Below are 25,582 nucleotides of genomic sequence, written 5' to 3' on the forward strand. Positions count from 1 at the left end.
ATAAATAGCTGAAATAGGCAGATCTTCCTTTACAATTTCACTTTTAAAGTAGTACTGAGTGTCAGTGAATGCAATAAGTATTACTAAATGAGCAGTATGGTAATAATAATTAAATAACTGCACTGACTTATTTTGTTTAGAAGAATCCATTCTCAACATACAGGATTCTGAAGACTATCCTCCTTCAAGATCACCACCATTTTCTATAGTTTCAAAGTTATCTGCCAATGATAGTGTTTCAGTCGCATCATGTATGTCACATAGCCACAGTACATCACCTGTAGCAAAAAGAAAAAAAAAATCTCCATCGTCCAGAAACAACCTTAGATAAGTTTGTGATGAGAATCAGCAGATTACAAAAAGTGGTAATTGATGAAAAAATTGCCTGGTTTGTTTATGCAACAAACTCTCCTTTCTGTATGATTGAGAACCCACACTTCATTAACACGGTTCAGTCATTAAGACCAGGATACTGTCCACCCAATAGACCCGATGTCACAGGCAAATTGCTGGATAAAGTGTATGAAAGAGAAATTAAGCAGTGTGCAAAAGGTCTAGAGGGTGAAATTGTTAACCTGAGTCTTGATGGATGGATCAATGTCCACAATGATCTTGTTGTGTGTGCTTGTGTGACAAAAGAAGGGAATGACTTTCTTACAGAAACAATTGATACATCAGGAAAGGCACACACAGCAGAATACTTACAAGCAGCAGCAGTAAAAGCTATAACAAACCATGAAAAAAAAATTTGAATGTCTAGTATGCAGCTTGGTCACAGACAATGCTGCAAATGTATCCGAGATGAGAAGAAATTATTTAGAAGAGAATAAAGAGAGTCCCAAACTAATAACATATGGTTGCAGTGCTCATTTGATGCATCTCCTAGCCAAAGACTTCAGTATTCCAGAAATAAAGGCTAATGCTGAAATTGCAAAATACTTCCATAACAACCACTTTGCAGCAGTTGCTCTGAAAATAGTGGGAGGAACTAAGATAACTCTCCTACAAAACATGTGATGGAATTCAGTAGTGGAATGTTTTGAGCATTATATCAAGAACTGGCCTAATCTGATGACAGTTTGTGAACAAAATCGTGAAAAAATAGATGGCATGGCCACAGCCAAAGTTCTCCACATTGGACTTATGAGGAATGTTGAAAACATGCTGAGTACTCTGAAGCCTATTTCTGTAGCCTTGAACAAAATTCAGGGAAATCGCTGTTTTATTGCTGATGCTGTTGAAATTTGGAAGGAACTGAGTGAGATCTTAAAAAGAGAAATAGGCAATGACAGAGTTAGATTACAAGCATTAAAAAATGAATAGGACAAGCACTATATTCTCAATACTCGGTACCAGAGTCAAACCTTAACTGTTGAAGAAGAGGAGTTGGTTATGACATGGACATCCAGCAATCATCCCTCCATAGTGCCAACTATAATAAACTTCAGAGCTAAGGGTGAACCATTCAAGAAAGATATGTTTGCTGATGATGTTTTAAAGAAAGTCACACCAGTGAACTGGTGGAAGTCACATAAGCACTTGGATTCAGAGACTGTTGAAGTCATAATCTCACTTTTAACAGCAGCAGCTTCTTCTGCCAGTGCAGAAAGAATATTTTCTTCCTTTGGACTAATTCACTCCAAATTGAGAAATCGTTTGAGACCTGAAAAAGCAGGAAAGCTTGTTCTTCTTTTCCAGATTATGAACAAACAGGAAAATGAAGGTGAAGATGACTGAGTTAGCTGCAGAAGTCAATATTTTAAGTTTCTCATGTTGATCTGGCTGACATAGTCAATTTAATTTTTTTTTTGAATTTCATTTAACTATTTTAGTTAAAAACAATTAACAAAACAAACCTAATTTAAAAAAAAAAATCAATGTTTAACTAAATCCAAAAATTCATATGCTTGTTTTCTTAAAATATTATGTTTGCTGTTGAAGAAGACAATCAGGAATATACAGCATTGTTGTTTTAGTTAAATAAAACAATTTAAATGTCTATCTGGTGATGTTCTCTAATACAGCATGGCAAGAAAACCCTCCAAATATTAATGATTAACCTGTTGAACTGGAGATAGTTCGCCTCCCAATGACTTCATAAATATCTGCTTCAATTACCTTTGGTAAATGAAATAACCAAACAATTATTCATTTTCTGATATAGCTGTGAAACTAATCTGAAAAGTTTCAAAATAAATCACTTTAAAAATGTATACTGTGTACCTTCCAAAAATGAAACCTACATCTATCTCTGAGGTGTTAAAAATATGCATTAAGGTTATAATAACCAACAAGAATGCACTTGTATGTAGAAATCCATGATGAAATCAAATCTTCCTGACTAGTGATTTAAGTCAGTTTGATTAAATCAAATCCACCCTGCTCACGAATCTGTGCAGAGCATGTGTAATTTATCACCTTTCAGAAAAAAAGTTCAAGTCCCTAATAAATTAGCTGTACAAATTAGCAGGGCACATTTCCCAAAAATAAAAAAAATACATATCTGTGTACTTACTAGAGGATAGTAACAATAGACCTGGAGCTCACGCACAGATTTCTGCCAAGGGTAGGGTTAAAATTTACAATACATGGAGGTAGCTCAGGCTCCATGACCACACCTTATCCCCTTGAGCTATCCAGTTACTAGGCATGTCTCCAGTGTGATGGAAGGTGTGATCGCCGCAGGGGTAGACACACCTGCAATAGCTTTAATCTATCTAGCACAGCTGCAGGGAGAGCTCCAGGGCAGGTTAGCAACACCAGTATATAATCAGGGCCAGTACAGCCCACATTGAAACCCAGGTCACTGCATATTCCCTACTATTTTTAGCTGTGCTAACTAGATTAAAACTAGCAAGAGTATGTCTACCTGAACTGCAATTACACCTCTGACTGCAGTGTATACTTATTGCTGCAATGGACTGTTTGCAAACCCTCTTATCTAGTCTTGTTTCACATGCGCATTTCAATCTCTTTGGAGAGCTATACTCTTTCTTTAATAATTTTTTCAATATTACTTTCTCAATGGGCCAGAGGGTACCCTGCACTAGCTGAGATAAATGTTGAGCGTCTGAAGTCCATTGGGGAAGAATTAGAGCCATGCTATGTGGCCCAGCTCTGCATAAAAAACAACAGTATAAGAAGCTGCTGTGTCTCAGGAACCCATTTTTCAAATGCCCTCAAATTTGCACCACTAACACTACCCACGACTCCTGTGAGGCACATATTTTCAAGACAATCTGAGTAAGCATGTGAATTTAAAAGCACTTAGAAGAGTCAACCTCTAAACAGAAAGCACTATTTGACCTTAAAAATATCAGAGATGATGCTCTGCTTTAATAAATCAATAAAAATCATTCTCAGGAGCTTTTATCTCACTAGGGCAGAAATCTCATGAGAACAGTCAACCTCAGGAGAATGCAAAATATATGTTTGCATTTGCAATAATAAAAATGGCAACACACAGTCATTATTCATCTTGCACTTGTGCAATTGGCATAAAAACAAAGGTGGCTTATGTATTTATTATTTGTACAAATACCTGGAATTAGAAGTTAATTCTCTTTTCACATTTAATTGTAAATACGTCAGTTCAAATTCTCACCCTTATGTCTCTGCAACCTTTCAGATTCTTTTAGGGCACAATTTTGGCCATTATTCTTGCCATAATAGTATTTATTTATTATAAAACTATGGTACGAGAAATGTAAAACACAGCACAGGCACAAGGCCAGATCCTGCAGTCATTTGTTGCAACCATTTACTTGAATGCAGAAGCTGGCACACAATATAGTAAAAGTTCACGTTTCCCTATACAATTCAGAAGACTACAAATACATATATATGAACACACACATATATATGCATTACACACACATTTTGTTCGTATAAAATTATGCACACCATCTATGTGAATCTCATTATTGTTACCCTCATCTTCCCTGTTGCTTGTCATTCTCACTTGTTACATCTTGCTGAAAGTAAAGGGTTTAGGTAGGGAACTTGTCTACTTGTGTGTTTGTATAGGATCTAGCATTATGGGGCCCTGATCCTGATATGGGGGTTTGAATGCTATTGACGTTTTTGGTCTTTTGGCCCTGAAATGAAAGCCTTGTCTGTATCTCCTTGACCGTGAAGTACAAACATTATCTTCTAAATAACAAAACAACACCGTCACCATGCAGAATCATTAGTGGAATCTGAAGTATGTGCAAGAGGTTAAAGCACAAAAAAGTTTGTTAGTACCAGGCAGAGTGCTTAGAATTGATCAGCAGGTCAGGTTAACCTGCCTGTCATTTTCAAAGTTCTGCTCTAGTGACCAAAGTCACAGTTAAGATAATTTTTGTGAGGGAAAAAGAAAATACAGCAAACAGGGCAAAATCACAGATAAAATGTAAAAACTGTATTGAAGATAAATATTAAATTCATCAATCTGCATTTTATCTTGTATCCCATATAATGATATCTAGATGAATGGAAGGCAAGAGACCAGAAATAAAATTTAAATTAAACTGAGGGGGTTCTAATGATATTGTAAACATTAAAAATCGACCATTTATGGTATCACAAAAAATGTGATAAATCAAACTCTCACTCCCTGTCGTGTTTCAAAAATACATCTATAAAATATGGAGAAGTTCAATCTTTATATGCTTATAAAATATTTTATTATAGAAAAATTAATCAAGCATTTGTTAAAAGAAGGGACACATCTAATGTTTAGTTAGTTAACACACTAAACGTTTTAAGAAACATTATTAGGGTTAGTTTAGGCACAGAATGATTGGTAGAAACTTTGTCACTCTCTATATGGGTTGAAAAATGAGTACTATTGATCCCTCTGTTATTACTTTAAAAACCCCAATATTTTATTCGTCGGTCATTAAGAAAGGATACAATACTATTATGCTTTCTGAGCAAGTATGGGAACAAGGACCCATAAGAGTACTACAAGATTTTTGGAACAGTTCTTTCATTAGGTAACACTGGGTAAGAGTCTGAAAACCACCTAATGCCAGATCCTCAAAGGTCTTTTAGGTGCCTGTCATTTAAATCTATGGGAGTTAGGTGCTAAACAGCTTTGAAGAGCTGAGCCTAAGTGACTTAGGAGCATAAGTAACCATGAAAGTCAACAGGACTTGTGCTTCCAAGTCACAAAGGCTCTTCTGAAAATCCCTCCTGTTCTGTTTCTCATCCTGACTTTTAGAGAGTTTCACATCTCCATTCATCCCAGCTCCAGAAAGGCTACACAGAAATGTCCTGTTCAGGGCAGCATGCAAGACCTCAGTTGTAGGAAACTGAAGCAGAGAGTGGGATCTTCTCTTATTTAAATCACACTGTACCATATTAAGCCTCATTTTTACTTTGGTTTTGTACCCACTCCCAAGGTATATGATCACGGATTTCTGTTTGCCTCCAATAGCCATCCAAATGTGCCTAGGAAGACTCCAGGGCAGTGACCAGAATGTAGATTTAGTTGATTTAAGCTGAGGTGCCAGTGCTCTCAACCACTCCTTCATTCCAGACTATGCTTTTTCCTTTTGGACTACCTGATCCATTCCCTCTCTTCCACAGCGCTTGTACAATGCCTTTAATCTAAGGAAAAGAGCAGTCTCCAATGAAAATGCAACACTACTTCATATTCAGTCACTAGCCAAAATGTGATCAGTTATGTCCTGTTCTCTCACCTCTCCCATCCCCCCACACCAACAAGATAATATCCTAGAACCAGTAAACAGGGGGCTGGGGATGATACAACCATTGCCCCTACCTCTTCCCTGGGGTTCTTGAAGGGAAGAACAGCTTTAAATTCCTGCACTACTCCAATAACATCCTGAGAGAGGCTACCCAAGATGAATCAGTCATCGCCTGATTTACCAAGCCCTTGCCCTCTACCAGGGAAGGCCCATCCACTGTAGGGACTGTGCCAGCCAGCTCTGGGCCCCCTAGCAGAGCAAGAGTTGTGAGCAGCTTGCACTGATGATGAACCTTTTGTCACTGAGGTCTGGAGTATGGGTTCTCCTGGCTTCCGCTCTATGAGTAAATCTGACTCGTATAGTATTCAGCATGAACCGGATATGTCTCCAGTCCTAGGATTAATATGCAACTCTCGCTGACATAACTGTGCACAGCTAGTGGCTGGATTCAGCTACTCAGAGTAGGTAAAACAGTCCTCTCTCATATTCAGCGTGAAGAGGATTTCTCCCAGCATTTCAGAAAGAACCAGATTTGAAAGAAAATTCACTTTCCATAGCAGAGCTTGCCAAAATAAACATTCGAATCTCACTCTTCACTAAGTGTCTGGAAGAGTCTTGCAAAACATGGTGATAAAGAGCAGTGAAATATAAAAATCTGCTCTACAAAAACTACACACTCCCTCTAACAATTTTTTCCACTGAAAAACCAAAGTTAACTCCAAATTTCTACAAACTGCATATTATCTACTAGTCATTCTATCCAGATATTTGAGTCATTCAAAATAATTTACACGGTCTCTGATTTTAGCTTAGCACAAACTGTAGATCAGTTTATTTCTGCTGCTACCCAGATTTGTACTGCCACATGGACTGTGGTACATCTGAATATTAATGCCTGAACTAGAAGGATAGCTTTTTCTTAATTACAGTTGTATTTTTTAGGACTGTCAAGTGATTAAAAACATTAATCACAATTAATTTTGTGATTAATCACACTGTTAAAGAATAATAGAATACCATTTATTTAAATACTTTTGGATGTTTTCTACATTTTAAAATATATTAATTAGAATTACAACACAACAGTGTACAGTGCTCATTTTATATTTATTTTTTATTACAAATATTTGTGCTTATAAAACAAAAGAAATAGTATTTTTCAATTCACCTCATACACGTACTGTAATACAATCTGCTTATCATGAAAGTTGAACTTACAAATGTAGAATTATGTACAAAAAATAACTGCATTAAAAAATAAAACAATGTAAAACTTCAGAGTCTACAAGTCCACTCAGTCCTACTTCTTGTTCCATCAGTCACTCAGACAAATAAGTTTGTTTGCATTTGCAGGAGATAATGATGCTCACTTCTTGTTTACAATGCCACCTGAAAGTGAGAACAGGTGTTCACATGACACTGTTGTAGCCAGCGTCACAAAATATTTATGTGCCAGATGCGTTAAAGATGCATATGTACCTTCATGCTTCAACCACCATTCTAGAGGACATGTCCATGCTAATGATGGGTTCTGCTCGATAACTATCCAAAGCAGTGCAGACTGATGCATGTTTGCTTTCATTATCTGAGTCAGATTCCATCAGAAGGTTGATTTTCTTTTTTGGTGGTTTGGGTTCTGTAGTTTCTGCATTGGAGTGTTGCTCTTTTAAGACTTCTGAAAGCATACTCCACACCTCGTCCCTCTCAGATTTTGGCAGGCACTTCAGAGTCTTAAACCTTGGGTCGAATGCTGTAGATCAGGGGTTCTCAACCTTTTTCTTTCTGAGCCCCCCCCCCCCCCCGCCAACATGCTATAAAAACTCCACAGCCCAGCTGTGCAACAACAACTGTTTTGCTGCATGTAAAAGACAGGGCCAGCATTAGGGGGTAGCAAGCAGGGCAACTGCCCAGGGCCCCATTCCACAGGGGGCATTGTGAAGCTAAGTTGCTCAGGCTTTGGCTTTAGCCCCAGGTAGTGGGGCTTCAGGCCCTGGGCTGCAGTCCTGCATAGCGAGGCTTTGGCTTTCTGCCCTGGGCCCTAGCAAGTCTAACACCAGCCATGCTTCAGAGTCCCCCTGAAACCTGCTCGAGACCTGCTCTGTGGTTGAGAACCACTGCTGTAGCTATTTTTAGAAATCTCTTATTGTTACTTTCTTTGCATTTTGTCAAATCTGCAGTGAAAATGTTCTTAAAATGAACAGGTGCTAGGTCATCATCCGAGACTGCTATAACATGATATATGGAAGAATGGGGGTAAAAGAGTAGGAGACATACTATTCTCCCCCAAGGAATTCAGTCACAAAATGTAATTATCACATTTTTTTTAAATGAGCGTCATCAGCATGGAAGCACGTCCTCTGGAATGGTAGCCAAAGCACGAAGGGGCATAGGAATGTTTACTATATCTGGCATGAGCTGGCTACAAAAGTATCATGTGAATGCCTGTTCTCACTTTCAGGTAACATTGTAAATAAGAAGCTGGCTCCCACAAATTGTAAACAAACTTGTCTGCTTTAGCAATTGGCTGAACAAGAAGTAGGACTGAGTGGACTTGTAGGCTCTAAAGCAGAGGTCGGCAACCTTTCAGAAGTGGTGTGCCGAGTCTTCATTTATTCGCTGTAATTAATTTAAGGTTTTGTGTACCAGTAATACATTTTAATGTTTTTAGAAGGTCTCTTTCTATAAGTCTATAATATATAACTAAACTATTGTTGTATGTAAAGTAAATAAGGTTTTTAAAATATTTAAGAAGCTTCATTTAAAATGAAATTAAAATGCAGAGCCCCCTGGACCGGTGACCAGGACCTGGGCAGTGTGAGTGCCACTGAAAATCAGCTTGTGTGCCGCCTTTGGCATGCGTGCCATAGGTGGCCTACCCCTGCTCTAAAGTTTCACATCGTTTTGTTTTCAAGTGCAGTTACGTAACCAAACAAAAAAAATCTACATTTGTACATTACACTTTCACGATAAAGAGATTGCACTACAGTTCTTGTATGAGGTGAATTGAAAAATACTATTTCTTTTGTTTATCATTTTTACAGTGCAAACATTTGTAATAAAAATAATATAAAGTGAGCAATGTACACTTCGTATTCGGTGTTGAAACTGAAATTGATATATTTGAAAATGTAGATATTTAATAAATTTCAATTGGTATTCTATTGTTTAACAATGTGCTTAAAACTCCAATTAATCCCTATTAATTTTTTAATCACGATTAATTTTTTTGAGTTAACTGCCATTAATTGACAGCCCTAGTATTTTTGTTTAATAAATTACAGGGTCAATATAAGTATCATGGGGATTTAGGAGCCAGATTTTCAGAAGTGCTCAGCATCCCACAGCTTCCATTTACCAATGCTATTAGTGGTGTAGTAGTAGTGCCTACAGGCCCAGGCTGCGATCAGGGCCTTGTTTACTCTGTGTACGTGTAGCATGTGGAAATAACAATCTCTACCCCAAAGAGCTGACAATCTAAATAGGCCAGATTCGCAACAGTGCTTAGGCCATATGGGAGCTGCTGGATGCTGAGTACTTCGGGGAAATCTGGCCTCTTCATTGTAGATGTTTTGGTAGGAGCTGAACTCTTTTGAAAATCTGGCCCCAATTGTGGGTGCTGAGCACTTCATTCTGTCCCTAGAACTATACTCAACATTGCAAGAAAGCAACTGGCAACAGCAAAAAATGGCTACACCATTTCAAACACAGTCTGTGCCCTGGGCCATACCAAGAACTCCTTGGACAGGGTACTGGACAGAGACTCGGGAGACCTAGGTTCAATGCCTGGCTCTGCCACTGCTTTGCTGGATGGTCCTGTGAAAGTCACTTCCTTCTTGGTGCCTCGGTTTCCCCCATCTGTAAAATGAAGAATAAATGATACTGATTTCTTTGTAAAAGGTTTTGAGATCTATGGATGCAAAGCACTGTATAAAGGCTAATTATTTTTATTGTTGTATACAAAGCTTCATGCAAAGCAACCTCAGTTTACTGTGGTTTTGCTTCCCCAGTTGCAAATGAGATTTCTCTGTACTTCCGCTGTACATTTCTCCACAGGGAAGGGGGTAGGCAGGCAGGCTATACTAGGGAGTCTTTGCACCCCCTGCAAGCCTTGGAGGGGGCAGTTTGGGGCAGGACAGAGGAGGAGCTAAGGATCCATCAGAGGCCCACAAAAAGAGGTGCAGAAGGGAAGCAGCTATTACTTCAAGCTAGGGATCCAATGCCCACTGAATTCAATGGAAAGACTCCCACGGACTTCAATGAGCTTTGATTCATGGCCTTACGCTGTAATAAAAGCCAAAGAAGGGCTGCACTGCAGCCCTAAGGAGGTATGTGAGGGTGGGAGGAGGTGGAACTTTACCTACTCACCTCCCACTTAATCCCCAAATAACTCAGAGAGTAGGTGGTGATGGGTAAATTTCACCAAACAGAAGAACACAGTTCCAGTGCTCTGCAGAGTCTCAGCAGCAGCTCAGGCTCCCCACCTTCTAGTAAGAACCTGTACCAGTAATTCACATTTTCTCATTGGGCTCAAACTGCTGCTGTGACCCTCGATACACACAAATTCCTCTTAAATCCGGCAAGTACTATTTTTGAACTGTGATAATATTCTAAGCAGTTTGTAGTATAAGTCTTCATTCACAACTAACTGTCCTGGCAGACAGGACAACAGGCTTCAGCGTGTAGTAAAACCACTTCATCAGCCCTGCTATGAGTTTGTGTCTATGGTTTAGCCACTTCTGAGCTGCGCAGCCCTGGCGCGGCAGGCTTCAGACGAGATCTGTGGTTAGATTCAGAACACAACAAAGCCATGTTGCTCGCCTCAATGGACCCAACAATTTTGGCTGAACAGAAACAGCTCTCTGTGGTTACTTCGTACGTGGACTTTCTCACACTAACAAACTTGAAAAAACAAGACACACACATGACAAGCAATTTACTTTGGATAAGATTCTGCTCCCATAGCCACACAGCAGTTCTTGACTGTTTGCTGCTCTCCTTAGATGGGCAGAGGTCTCAACCATGAAAAAGTGAGAGAGCAATGTGGGACAGCAGACCTGAGAGCAGAACTGCGTCCATGGCAGTTTGTCGGGGGGGGGGTCCTCGCTATCGGGGACCGAACAATAGCCTCCTCCCTCACATCCAGAGCTGAGTGAACAAGGAATGATTTATTCATTCCATCTCCCTGTTCTCAAACTGTGTGCAAGCACACTGAGCTGGCTGGAGGGAAGGTGCAAGGAATGTTTCCTCCCTCTAGCCCCTTGTGCACCCTGCATTGGGGCGGGGGACAAATCACAGTCCATACACTCTTGGAAGCGCTTCTTCCTATTCCTTCTATGGCTATACCTCCTTTGCACTGTACTGCACAGCTGGCTTGGTGCACTGGGATGAACAAGTGGCACAATCCAAAGGGATGGTACAGCATCCAGCTCCCTCTGAATGTCAGGGAGGGACTGTGCCTTCTAAATCACAAACCCTCTGAGAACTCTGCAAGAAGAGAGGTGCAGCTCCCAGTTTGGCAGTTTGACTTTCTGTATTTCTACAAATAAGTTCACTCATCACAATTGTTCAATGAATCTTTTCTTCAACCTACAGATTGCTTGCAAATTTTTCAATGCGAGTATATGTGAACACATTTGATATTCACGATTTGATGTTTGCACTGTGTGAATTGGTTATGTGTGGCACATGGCATTGTTTTTATTCCCCAACTGGATGATCTTACAACAACAGACCCACTAAGAGATTTGAAGATGCCCAAATTGAGCACTTATGGTGCAAATTCTTGGGCAACAATACATTCACACAAGCATCGGTGATACTTTCTTGCCAAGAACAAAAACCCATCTGTACCACTGTCCATAGAAAGGAAATAAGAGGGACCATGAATAACAATGGAGCAAATTCTCAGTATACATTCTAAATATAAAGCTCATCTTAAAGAACTAAGTATGTCATTAACCTTTGTGACTTCCTAATAAAGTGTTTGTGAAACCCCAGTTCAAGTTCCTATTTTGACATAAGTGCGATCACTTAAATCCGACAGGAGATGTGCTTATTGTGTTTCTTGCGTCACACAACCCTAGTGTAATTTTTCATTTAATACAGCATTTAGAGTCAAAAATAAAACGTTGCCAGGAAGAATAGAGATACTGATAAGGAAGTGACTCATCAAAGTTCTAAACAAAACTGAACTCAGTTTTTCACCCAGCTTCAGCTTTTTTTGTTGTTTCATTTCCTGAGGTAATCGCACAACTTTAATTTTTAACGTACGTTAGTTTAGGAAGGACTTTATCTATCTGGCCTTCTTATAAACACAGGCTCTTCTGTTTCAAAACTAGTGTAGTTCCTCACTGTTAATGTGGAAAACTGCACAAGAGATCAGCCAACAATAGCTGTGTGTTTATAAGTGGTCATAGAATTACACATACTGTATTTTTCTTGTTCAAGCCAAATGGCCACCTTTAGTTCAGACTTCTTCTCCCAAATCCACATAGTGGAACTCTGACATGCTTTTCTCTCTATGGCCCCAAGTCAGCAAATTGCTTAAAATCATGCTGAAGTTCTACTGAATTCTATGGGATATAAATAAATGCTTAAGTAATTTTCCACATAGGGATGAATTCAAATATGTGCATTAGTGCTTTTCTGAACTGTGTGCAAAACTCACTGCTATGGGTACCCACACGGCCCCGCAGTATGCCAAAATTTTTATGGCTGACATAGAAAAACACTTCCTCGGCTCTCATCCCCTATGCCCCTACTCACGCTATACTGATGACATCTTCATCATCTGGACCCATGGAAAAGAAGCTCTTGAGGAATTCCACCATGATTTCAACAATTTCCATCCCACCATCAACCTCAGCCTGGACCAGTCCACACAAGAGATCCATTTCCAGGACACTATAGTGCTAAGTGATGGTCACATAAACACCATCCTATACTGGAAACTTACTGACCACTATACTTACCTATTACATGCCTCCAGCTTTCATCCAGACCACACCACACAATCCATTGTCTACGGCCAAGCTCTAAGATACGACCGCATTTGCTCCAACCCCTCAGACAGAGACAAATACCTATAAGATCTCTATCAAGCATTCTTACAACTACAATACCCATCTGCTGAAGTGAAGAAACAGATTGACAGAGCCAGAAGAGTACCCAGAAGTCACCTACTACAGGACAGGCCCAACAAAGAAAGTAAAAGAACGCCACTAGCCATCACCTTCAGCCTCCAACTAAAACCTCTCCATCATCAAGGATCTACAACCTATCCTGAAGGACGATCCCTCACTCTCACAGATCTTGGGAGACAGGCCAGTCCTCGCTTACAGACAGCCCCCCAACCTGAAGCAAATACTCACCAGCAACTACACACCAAAAACACTAACCCAGGAACCTATCCTTGCAACAAAGCCTGTTGCCAACTCTGTCTATATATCTATTCAAGGGACACCATCATAGGATCTAATCACATCAGCCACACTATCAGAGGCTTGATCACCTGCACATTTACCAATGTGATATATGCCATCATGTGCCAGCAATGCCTCTCTGCCATGTACATTGGCCAAACTGGACAGTCTCTATGCAAAAGAATAAATGGACATAAATCAGACGTCAAGAATTATAACATTCAAAAACCAGTCGGAGGACACTTCCCTGGTCACTCAATTACAGACCTCAGAGTTGCAATACTGTAACAAAAAAACTTCAAAAAACAGACTCCAATGAAAAACTACAGAATTGAAATTAATTTGCAAACTGGACACCATTAAATTAGGCTTGAATAAAGACTGGGAGTGGATGGATCATTACACAAAGTAAAACCTACTTCTCCATGCTAATTTTTCCCCTACTATTATTCACACCTTCTTGTCAACTGTTGGAAATGGGCCATCCTGATTATCACTACAAAAGTTTTTTTTTCTCCTGCTAATAATAGCCCATCTTAATTGATTACTCTTGTTATAGTTAGTATGGCAACACCCATTTTTTCAAGTCCTCTGTGTATATATATCTTCCTACTGTATTTTCCACTGCATGCATCCGATGCAGTGGGTTTTAGCTCACAAAACCTTATGCTCAAATAAATTTGTTAGTCTCTAAGGTGCCACAAGTACTCCTGTTCTTTTTAGTGATATTAATGAGAATCTGAAATGGAGGGAGAACACTGTAGCCAAGAAACCACCACGATGAAGATCCGAGAGCAGAATTTTTACCTACTTGAGATTCTTTTTTAGAGTGACATTCAACTAAAAAATCACCCCAAAACCATTCTGAAATAAAGCAATATACTCATCTTAAATATGTGAGGTAGAGCTTGCCTCCAATATTCACTGTTCCCTACTTCCTATTATTTATTTACCTACTTACATGGCCCCCAGCACCATAGCAACCTATAATTATAGAACATACCCTCATGGGAACCCTGTGAGGTAGATAAGTATTCTTATTCTCATTGTACCAATGGGGAACTGAGGTACAGAGAGATTATATCCAAGGTTTTCAGACTAATGTTTTTGGAAAAAATCTGATTTTCAGAAAGTGCTGAGCATCCACCCTGTGAAAATAAATGCTTCTAAGGTGTGGGCACTCAAACCACTACTCACTTTTTAAAATCTTGGTTTAAGTGATTTAGCCAAAGTCATATATTGATAGAATCCATTGATTTCAGCAGAGCTACACTCATTTCTACCAGATGAGGACCTGGTCCACAAAGTCTATGGGAGGCTAAGCCAGGAACTGAACCCAGAGCTTCAGAGTCTCAGTTCAGTGCCTTGGCCACAAGACTGCTCTTCTGCTCATGACAGACTCTTCACCTGAGCACACTTCTCAGCCTCAGCAGTGCAACATAAACGTAAAGCCAGTCCCTGCTAAGAAGTCTTGCCTCAGTGTGGGGGATGCACTAGATGACCTCTTGAGATCCCTCTCAGCCCAACATTTCTATGATTCTAAGACAGGAACCCAGACTCAGAAATAAAAAGAGTTCTGATTTTACTGAAGACATTATAAGATCTTCCTGTGGGGACTGTGCATGGAGTGGATGTTCAGGAGGGATTTGGATGAGATGAAGGATGGTGGCTTGATTAACTGAAAGAGGGACATCATCCCTTCCATGGGGTAGAAAATGCACAGAGACTGGAGTAGAAAATGTGTGTCTAAATCTCCCATCTGAGAGCACCATATTGCTCATGAAGTGAAATACACTAAAAGACCTGCCCAGCTGTCATGATGCAGAAGCTCATAAAAACTCATGTGGACCTTTCAGGGTATGTCTGTTAGGAGGAGTAATTCCCAGAGCAGACAGACTCACTCTCACTAGTACTGCTCGAGCTAGCATGCTCAAAATAGCATTGTGGATGATGCTGCATGAACAGAGGCTCAGGCTAGCTGCCTGAGTCAAAGTCTGCTTAACCCTCTGGGTCTTAGCTCAGGTGACCAGATCAAGCTGCTGCTGGTGCTACAATGTCCACATTGCTATTTTTAGCATTCCAGCTCGAGCAGAGCTAGCGTGAGTCTATCTACTTATGCTGGGAATCACATTCTAGTTGCAATTTAGACAGCAGAAAAAAGGAAAAAACTGGATTTATAACTCATTCAACACGCGGAGACTTGACAAGAGCTGAATATGTACTGGAAGAGCACACGGGTTACACACAAAGTCTGTGACAGAGAGGGGATGTGAACCCAGATGCATTGAGTTCCAAGTCAATGTATCAGCCTTGAAGACTGTTATTAAACTATTTTTCGCCTCTGTGACCCTTAAAATATTAAAAACCTATAAACCCCATTGGAATCATGTACTCACAGTTAATCTGGTTTGCTACAGATTTCAGCTCACATTCTCATACATACAGGACAGAAATAGATGGGCTGGTTTCAGACACTGATTAGCAGAAAGAAATCCTTGATATGTTTAAACAAATATATTCTCCAAAGAGATAAAAATATTGGGCTCTAGTCACTTTCAAATTTTTGTGGTTACAGAAATAAACCTTTACTGCATTTTACTTTATAGCTTGATCAAATTCATTTTCTCTCCCTCTAAATAGCTGCCCTTTTCTATCTTCCTCAAAGGATCATCTTGCACAAAGTACTGGATGAGCTCAGAATATAAATTCAGCATGTCGTTCAGCTGCAAACCGTGATAGACCTTCACAGAAACTCAAAGACTTAGGAAAAAAGGGACAGGGCGAGGACTGCGGCAATATAATATGAGCCTAATTACTTCTGGTTTCACCGTAAGGCAATGGGTATGGAGCTAACAACTCAAATGAACAGAAATGACACCAAGTGGGAAAGAATACATACAATAAAAAAAAATACAAATCAATGTAGTTTCAAAATTGTTCCTACTAGCTGCTGTGCTATGGTGATGGGTGCTTTGCAAACTGCCTGTGCCTAGGTTTCACAGTGATGTGATCTATAAATAAGTGAAATGCCTTGTCACTTCAATTTCTATCCTATACACACACAAAATATAGAAAAGGACAAGATTTTTCATGCAGCTTTACCATGACGACAACTTAACAAACCCACCATAAACTGAAGGTTGTTTAACATTAAATAGAACACTGTGATGAAATTACAAGATATGTACCACTGCCTCCACTGGATGGAATCAGAACTGTGCAACTGACCATACATCTACATAGCAGCTGGGAGGTGCGATTCCCATCTTGGCTACATGTATATGGGCTGGCTCTGCTCAAGCTAGTTCCTAAAATAGCAGTGTGTCTTTGATGGCATAGGGGGCGGCTCGGGCTAGCCACCAAAGTACATCCCGGGGGGGGGGGGGGGGTGGACAGGATTGTACCCAGGAGGTTAGCCAGATCAACTGCCCATGTTGCCATGGCGACACTGGTTCGAGCAGTGCTAGCCCATGCATGACTACTCAAGCTGGGCATTACACCTCTCAGCTCCTTTGTAGACATTCCCTGAGCATCACAAACCCTGTACTGCTAAAAATTAATGGAGATCATCCCTTAGCTCAAGCAGCATGGACCTGTGCTTTTGGAGAAGGAAGATCTGTGTACTATCCCTGCTGCAGCAGTGAAATGCTAAGTAATTGTGATGTGCATCATGGTGACAACTGTGAATCATATCTGTAGCAAAATAACGTGTCCCATCAATTGTACTTAACTTAACCAGAACTCTACTACTTAATAAGAATTCTGGATCATATCACAGACTTGTGCCACTCCTATGAAGAAAATAGCATACATAACGGACAGATGGAGATTACTGTCACTTTGGATGGAAATGCTTCTTTCTAATTTGTATACATGGCACACAGATGTTGTGGCAATGGGCATATCACAAAATGCCTAAGCTAAACAGATGTAAAGGTGATTCTAGCATTATGTCCTGCTGTTGCACATTTACACTGGGGAGAGTGACAGATCTGATCACTTAGGTGAGTCTGACTGAAATCCGCAATATTAAAAGATGATTTTTCCTGGTGGAGTTGTGGTTTGAAAAGTGACTGGAACTGTTTAAGCTGGTAGTTGCCTCCACACCCACCAAAAAAAAAAAAAAAAAAAAAAGAAAGGGAAAAAAGGGACTTCTTTTTTATAGAACATGTCTCTTAGGATTTAAAAGCTTAGGGCCAGGTTGTGGCCAGTTCTTGCATAAGCACACAAGGTGGAAAGGGATCAAAGAGCTTCTCCACATTAACCTATGTAGTGTCTGCCTGCTATTACAAGAGTGCAGAGAGAGCTCAGGGCTGGCAACATTAGCACTGCCAAAGGAGCAGAGGATGCAGGGCTACAACTGTGGGGATGTACATGCTGCACCCTGTTTAAGGGTGATACAGCGACTGTAATCCTTGGAAGCTCCAGAAGGCACAATGCTTCCTGGAGCTCCTGGTAGGGCAGTGAGCAGGCACAACACCCTCAGTTCAGGGATTGGGTTTAATGTTGCCTTTGTATATAAAAGCTTGGAGCAGACATTTACATTTCCTGCATCTGCCTCAGCAATCGGAGTCCAATGACTGAGGGCTGCATTAATGGATTTTTCACAGTCAGCAATGGCACCTGTGGTAGAACATCATTTAAGAACATAAGATCGGCCATACTGGGCCACACCAGAAGTCCATCTAGCCCAGTATCCTGTCTTCCAACAGTGGCTCATGCCAGTCGCCCCAGAGGGAACAAACAAAATAGGCAATCATCAAGTGATCCATCCCCTTTTGCCCATTCCCAGCTTCTGGCAAAGAGAGGTTAGGGACACCATCACTGCACATCCTGGCTAAGAGCCACTGATGGACCTATTCTCCACGAATTTATCTAGTTCTTTTTTTAAACCCTCTTATAGTCCCAGCCTTCACAACATCCTCTGGCAAAGAGTTCCACACATTGGCTGCACATTGTGTGAAGAAATACTTTCTTTTGTTTGTTTTAAACCAGCTGCCTATTAATTTCATTTGAGGACTCCTTGTTCTTGTGTTAGGAGAAGGAGTAAATAACACTTCTTTATTTACTTTCTCCACATCAGTCATGATTTTATAGACCTCTATCATATCCCCCCTTAGTTATCTCTTTTCCAAGTTGAAAAGTCCCAGTCTTCTTAATCTCTCCCCATATGGAAGCTATTCCATACCCCTAATCATTTTTGTTGTCCTTTTCTGAACCTTTTCCAATTCCAATATATCTTTTTTGAGATGAGGCGACCAGATCTGCATGCGGTATTCAAGATGTGGGTGTTTGATGTTGGAAAACATCAGGACAACACTGATGGTCTAATGGGTCAGTAAAATGAAAAATAAACGGCATGGCAGTAGGATAGAGATAATAATAAAGGAATTGTTGTTATTAGCAGATTTCTCTCTCATTGGGCTACTTGTTTATCACATTGACATATCAAGGGCCATACAACATTCCTACATCTCTCATTTGTAGGAGTTAATGGGATGATTAGACCAGCAATCATCCTATGCACTTGTGCATGCAAATTCAGGCTCTGTGCAGACACTAAGGGTATGTATACACTAGGAAAATACATCATGTTAGAACACTTGCTAACTGACTTATTTTAAACGTGACTTAAGGTACAAATTTCAAAAGTGATTTAGGAGCCTAAGTGCCATTCTCAATGGTGGCTTGAGGCAATTAGGTGCTATGGGTCACTTCTGAATACAGAATGTAGGGGCTTTTGACAATTTTATGCTTCGCCCTTAGTGTGGACAAGGATAATTGTATTTTAAAACATGTCAACTGGCCTCGGTTAACTGTACGGTCCCCCCACCACCAACCAAACTTATGGCTAAGCACGACCAGCCAACATACTTAACCCATAGTGTGGACAAGGACAATCATGTTTAAGTCATGTTCAATATTGCGTTAACTAACATGTTTTCTAACATGATGGACTTTCCTAGCATAGACATACCCTGAGTTCTTATTATCAGATGTGCTGAGCACCATCTACAACAGAAGTCGGCAGACATAGCAGGTGTTCAGCATGTCTGAAAATCAGTCTCTAAATTCATAGCTTTGTAAAAAATAGATGACAGTAAGTAATTAGCAGTAGAGGATGACGTGAATGTGGAGTCAAGAGTCTCAGAGATTAGTTTTCTATAACATTATGTAAACTGTAAGGTGGTTAGTGAGAAAAAAATCAGGTGTCTCACCAAACTGAATGGCTCCAGTTTCTCTCTCGTTTTCTAGATAATCCAGTTGGCTGTATCTTCTACAACAGTTGTAAACTACAAGAAGAATTATAAGTTATACTATTTCTGCTTACTGTTCTGGCTGTCTTGTCACAGGTGGGTTTTTCTTGAGCAAATCTCAAAACCTGATTGCACTTGCCATCCAACCCCTTATGCAGACACACACAGTGCCTAAACTGAGAGCCACGTTGGCAGTTTGCTGAGAGCCACGTTGGCAGTTTGCCAAGAGCCCACAGCTCTTCCCAATTTGCATATAAATGTACACAAGAAGTTTCTCAAAATCAAATGTACGCAACCACAATTTGTCTGTACTTGTACACCCATTCACGGATAAATTGAAATTGATTTCCTGCACTGTTAATAAAAACCTGTACTTCATCAGCTTCATCCTTCCCCTGCAGTTAGAGGGGGAGGGCAGTCCTGGGCTAGAATTTGGAACTTCATTGCCCACACTCCAGACATCTTTGATTGTACTGTGATTATACTGGTCCGATCACCACTTGAGTCAGACACTCATACCCTTGTCATGACTTGCTCTGGAACAGCCATTTCAGCAGAGATAGCACATTCTGCTACACTGGCCTCTTAATTAGCCCTTAATTCTCGAACTTCCTGAAGGGCAGACAGCCTTTCACAAATCTAGCTGTGTCTTCCTGGACTCATTTTTCCTTTGATAATACGTAATACTCACTCTTTATTACAGAATGGGAATATACGACTGTTCTCATATTCCACCCTTTTTATACACAGGAAACAATCCATTTTTCACAAAGGCCCCAGAGAGCCCTGTAGGAGTGCTACAGTAGGACATGAGTCCCACCTAAGCCGCAGTTTTTCTTTCAAAGCAGGATGCAAAGTTAATTTCTCCAGCAAACAAAATAGCATGGTTCTCACTGAGTTACTGCCCCTGCAAAGATTTTCTGCAGGTTAAATTGGAAGGGTCTTTTACAATCTAAACACATACTTTGCATGGTTAGCTGAATCTTAGATCACAATTACATTCAAAGTCTAGTGGAGGAGTGGAATGCTTCAGAGTCCGATGCTTCACTGAGGAAATATGAAAGTCGTTAAGCTTGTTACAGTGTAATAAAGCTCTTCAGGAGTCAATTGTGCATGGTAGGCACTGAGTATTAGGGGAGCCACACAGAGACTCCAGGCCCACAAGGGGAGTGTGCCTATTTCTGTAGCCCTGAGAAGGGTGCAGAATGCTCCACTTTGTGCCTCCAGAAAGCTCTGGGAGGTGTATGAGAGGGGGCAAATGCTATGGCCCCACCTCCCCTCTGCCACTTTGGTGCTGGGAGGGAATAGTCCAGGCCTCCACTCAAGGAACATGGATGGAGGTGGGGAGAATGGAGAAGGTTCCTCGTGTCCTCTTCCTCATTTGAGTGCCTGAATGGAGCCCTGGCACAATCTGAGTCCAAACAGACATACCTAAAGGTTTACTGGACTAGAGATTCACAGTCAGCATATGTAACTTCTCTTTGCCATTCTACTGATTGGCATGTACTGTGCTGGTTATTTTAGTACTCGTCTTACACAGAGGGTAATAGTGCACAATTACAGGCACTGCATGTTGGAGGATTTGGGTATGTCTACACTGCACACTCCTTTCAATGAGCGTACAGTACATACACTGCACAGCCCCTAGTAGAGGTATAAATAGCAGTGCAGAATGTGGGCCATTGCTTACATGTGTACAGACACGCCTGAACCCCCAGGGTATATAGCCTTCATGGTGCTCAACGTGCCCAAGCAGTGCCTCCCCCGTTTATACTACTATTTTTAGCAGTGCAGCGACCCACTGCTGGAGTCTTTCCCACCGCAGGACAGACTTTGGCAGCGGCGAAAGGCTCAAGCAGTGGAGAGGCAGCGGGGAAAGACTCTGGCAGCTCCCTGCTGCCCAGCCTTTCTCTGTTGCTTTCTCCCTGCCAGAGCCTTTTATTGCCACTTGTAGCTACACACCACAGTATTGTTTGTCACTGCAGTGAGTAGCTACACGGCACCACTAGTGGCGTCCAATGTAGACATAGCCCCAGAGTCATATCAATGGTTCTGTAGTCATGGTTGTAAGACATTTTATATTCTAAGCCCCAGTTTTGATTCCCTCTCCCTCCTAACCCTAAATCTGTGGGGGGGAGAAGGGGAGGAAGGCTCCTCTCAGTCTAAATATTGCTTACTCTAAGATCAGGAGAATGTTTGTGAAAAATTCAAAATAAATCCAACAAGCCATCAGACAAGTTCCTTGACTTAGAAAAATGAATGGGTCTGTCTAATCGGCCAATTGTTCTCACTGTCTTTTTCCTATTGTATTTCAGGAATGGTTTGGGTTAGAAAGTTACAAATAATCTCATGTGCTTGTTCTCAAGGAGCACTCATGAGTGCACAGGATTCATGAAGTGATTCAAGTCAGAATTTCAACTCTTGTCCCTTGAGGTTTCTCACAGAAGTGGGCTATTTGTAAATTAGAGGACTAGTACAAAAATAATTCAAAGTCACGAATCTCCTTATCTTCTGGACTCGCGTCGCTCTAAAATGGTGAACGTGATTTTAAACCAAAAAGCTAGATACCATATTTAAAGTTTGCACAAAAGTAAAGTTTTATGGATATTGCAAAAATTTTCTCCCTGAACGATACCACATACACCTCCACCCCACTATAACGTGACCCAATATAACACGGGTTCGTGTATAGCTAAGTAGCAGCAGGGCTCTGGCGGCACTTTAAAGGATCCAGGGCTCCGGCTGCTGCGGAGAGCCCTAGGCCCTTTAAATCACTGCGGGGACCCTGCCGCCACTACCTCAGGGCTGCGACAGTAGGGCTCAGGCAGCACTTTAAAGGGCCCAGGCTCCTCGCAGTGGCTGGAGCATGGAGCTCTTTAAATCACCATTTGAGCCCTGCTGCCACTACCCTGGGGCTGCAGCAGCAGGGCTCGCCAGTGATTTAAAGGGCCCGGGACTCCGGCTGCTGCGGGGACCCCCGGGCCCTTTAAAACTCGCTGGAGCCCTGCCACCCCTATCCTGGGTCTGCAGCAGCAGGGCTCCACTGCAGCGGCTGGAGCCCAGAGCTCTTTAAATCACCGCCAGGGCCCTGCCCCCGCTACTCCGGGGCTGCAGCAGCGGGACTTGCCGGTGATTTAAAGGGTCCAGCACTCTGGCTGCTGCAGGGAGTCCAGGGCCCTATAAATCACCACTGGAGCCCTGCCGCCCCTACCCCGGGGCTGTGGCAGCGGGGCTCCACCAGCAGTTTAAAGGGCCTGGGGCTCCCCACAGCGGCTGGAGCCCAGAGCTCTTTAAATCACCACCAGGGCCCTGCCCCCGCTACTCCGGGGCTGCAGCAGCGGGACTTGCCGGTGATTTAAAGGGTCCAGCACTCTGGCTGCTGCAGGGAGTCCAGGGCCCTTTAAATCACCACTGGAGCCCTGCTGCCCCTACCCCAATATAACGGGGTTTCAGCTATAACGTGGTAGGGATTTTTGGCTCTCCATGACCATGTTATAGTGGGGTAGAGGTGTATGTCAAGTTTGACAAAATGAGATGTATTCCTCTGAAAAATAAATAGGATTCATATGAGACTTTTCTCCCTAATATAACTACCTTCCTGACTCACCATTTTGTTCTCTCTAAATGTTCAATGGCAGATAATCAAAGAGAACACTATACAAGAAATGATGACTGGAGAAAGAAGAGAGGAAGTCAAGAGTAAAGGTACAACTTAAAAGGGAAGCTCATTTCATTTTTATTATCAAAGAAAATGGTGTAGCTTTAGAATGAAAATGTTTTAGGCAACTTCCCATCATAAAGAAAGATCAAATTTAGAAGCGACTTCACATTTTCAAACCGAAAAAGACTCTACAGTAGGAATATGCTCTTTTACTCTCTAGGAAAGAATGGAAGCTTTAAACATAGTAGCAAATTTATAGTTAATGCTTGGAGGACATATCCTGCACTCACAAAGAGCCCAGTGCCAGCAGCAGCCTTGAAAATCCTCTCTCGCTGTTCTCTACACCTCTTCTGGCCACCAAAGTGCAGAAGTGACCTTTGGGGAGCTGCACTGTAGTCCCTCACATGATGTTCCCACCTCCTGCTTTCAATGCATTGGAGAGGGCTAGAGAGGCTGTAGCCAGCAATTTGTTGTAAACATGGCTTTCATAGATTCTAAGGCCATTGCAAACATCTAGTCTGACCTCCTGTATAATATAGGCCACAGAACTCCCCCAAAATAATTCTGCTACTGTCTGGTCAATGCCCATGGAGCTTTTAAGGCAAGATGCAGTGCTGTCCTAAAGCCACATGCATAGTAAAAAGAACAGGGAGATGGCTGGATAGAAGAGAAGAGGCAGAGCTAGACCTTATTGATGCCAGACACAGTGAGGACAGAAGTGGAGGCTCATGGCTCTCTCTATTTTTAAGCATCACTTCCTTCTGGGAAGTTTGATACTACATCTGTGACTTCACCCAATACACAGAAGAAACTATCGGTGCTATTGGTCATGTAGGCCACAGATAGAGGTTCTGCAGGGCAGAGCAAGTGAGGTTTTGTTTATGATTTTGAGTGCCAGTGGAAAAGGATGGCTCATCCAGTCAGCAGGACGTGGGACATAGCATGGCTCCATATTCTCCCTAGTTGTCAAGCCTATGTATAATTGGCACTAACACTTGGTTATAACCCAGAGGAAGGCTGTCATGGAGTTCAGGATAGGGGAGTTGAGAATAAGTCTGTCTTGAGACTGGGAAGATGGGAGAAAGTATTTGACTGGAGAGCCAGAGTGCTTTCATTGGGGGAAAGCTCAGGTGGATTGTTGCCCATTAGTCAGAGCCTGCCATTATTATTTCAATTTATTACAGTTCTTTAGACTATGTCTCTATAATATATATAATTTTAAAAGGGAAAATAATATAGAGACATAGTCATTACACACACACACACAAATCAAGACCGGATGCCTTTCCAAATGGTGTGCTCTAGTGCAACCAGAAGTTATGGGTTTGTGCAGGAATCACATGGTGAAATTCTATAGCCTGTATTATGCTGGAGGTCAGATGAGAGGGTCACACTGGCCCCTATAAATCTATAAAATTGAACACCCAGGAGACCCTTCTTTGTGGATACTCACTGTCATGGGGAAGCAGGTGAGTTCTGGTGAACGAAGGACCTGATACTGACAGAGATAATGAGCACCTGCAACTTCTGATGTAGTCAACAGGAGCAGGAGATGCTCAGCATCTATCAGGACTGGGCTCCAAATCAATGGCCAGACTCTCATTGCCTTCAGTAGGAGCATCCTATAAATTTGTGCTCAGGATGTATTTACTACTAATCCAGAATGAGTGACTGTTGATCCAGTGAGGTGCAGGGTGCTTTCAGCTCCCATTAAAGACAACAGGAGAAGAAGAAGAGAGTCAGCATCCTGCAGGATCTCACCCTCTGAGGACAGATCATGCACGGATTTATAATGTACATTTTTCCTTACTGTAAGAGAGTTACATATTTTCACTAAGGGGAGAAAGGGGATTTACTGAGCATCAGAACTGTAATCATCCTCTATCCACTACTAAACCAAAATGATAAGCTCTGCACCTGACTCAGGCAACTGGACTTCAGTACTGAGAAACAACTGCATAAAGCTTGCAGGATTTGACTAGCTCTTACAAATAAGCCAGAATTTTGCCTAGCGGGAAACATCTATATTCAGTACTAATCCATACTGGAATTATGATAAATAAAGAACAATTTACAATCAGGCAACATTCTGACTTCCTTTTGCCAGCATGTTTTAAAATGCAGGAGACCTGTTGGAAAGAAAAAGCAAATTATTCTGTATGAGCCTTTAGCAAAGAGCACGCCATGCAATCAGGCACATAGTTGACACTGTTTCAGGTCCATCATGAAATAACACAGTTAGAAGAATAAACGTGCAGCAACATATTTACTGTGACATGTAGCTCTTCAAGGGCATGAATGCTAAGAGTCCAGTTCTGCTATCTTATACTCAACCTCCCACTGACTGACCAGAAGTTCTGTATGAATTAGGACTTCAGGACTGGGCCCCAAACTCATTCAAAAGTGCCATGTGTTTAGAAAACACAAACATCCTGTAAACACTCTTTTCCCCCACCCCAATATTTAGTCATTATCTCATTCCTTTTTCTCTGTGGATTTGGTGCCAGTATTTTTTTCTTCTCAGGGTATTTAGGACCCAATCCAACT

At 41.4% G+C, this 25,582-nt stretch overlaps 1 protein-coding gene across 6 annotated transcripts in view; it reads right to left on the reverse strand.

The window, feature by feature from the left end:
- The window catches only part of SPATS2L (spermatogenesis associated serine rich 2 like), a 125,294-nt gene that overhangs the window by 79,115 nt on the left and 20,597 nt on the right, over positions 1-25,582 (reverse strand). For 2 of the 6 annotated variants that reach the window (XM_030579693.1, XM_030579698.1), the window contains exons 2-3: positions 19,336-19,410; positions 9,424-9,551 (exon numbers count right to left, since the gene is read on the reverse strand). The exons of 1 other annotated variant lie outside the window; for it this stretch is intronic. The gene's annotated coding sequence lies outside the window, so the exon portion shown is untranslated. Of the gene's footprint in view, positions 1-9,423; positions 9,552-19,335; positions 19,411-25,582 lie in introns of those variants that run through there. 3 more of the 6 variants (XM_030579699.1, XM_030579696.1, XM_030579694.1) reach the window with 3 other exon arrangements.

Source organism: Gopherus evgoodei, chromosome 11, assembly GCF_007399415.2.
Source record: "Gopherus evgoodei ecotype Sinaloan lineage chromosome 11, rGopEvg1_v1.p, whole genome shotgun sequence".
Lineage (NCBI taxonomy): Eukaryota > Metazoa > Chordata > Testudines > Testudinidae > Gopherus > Gopherus evgoodei.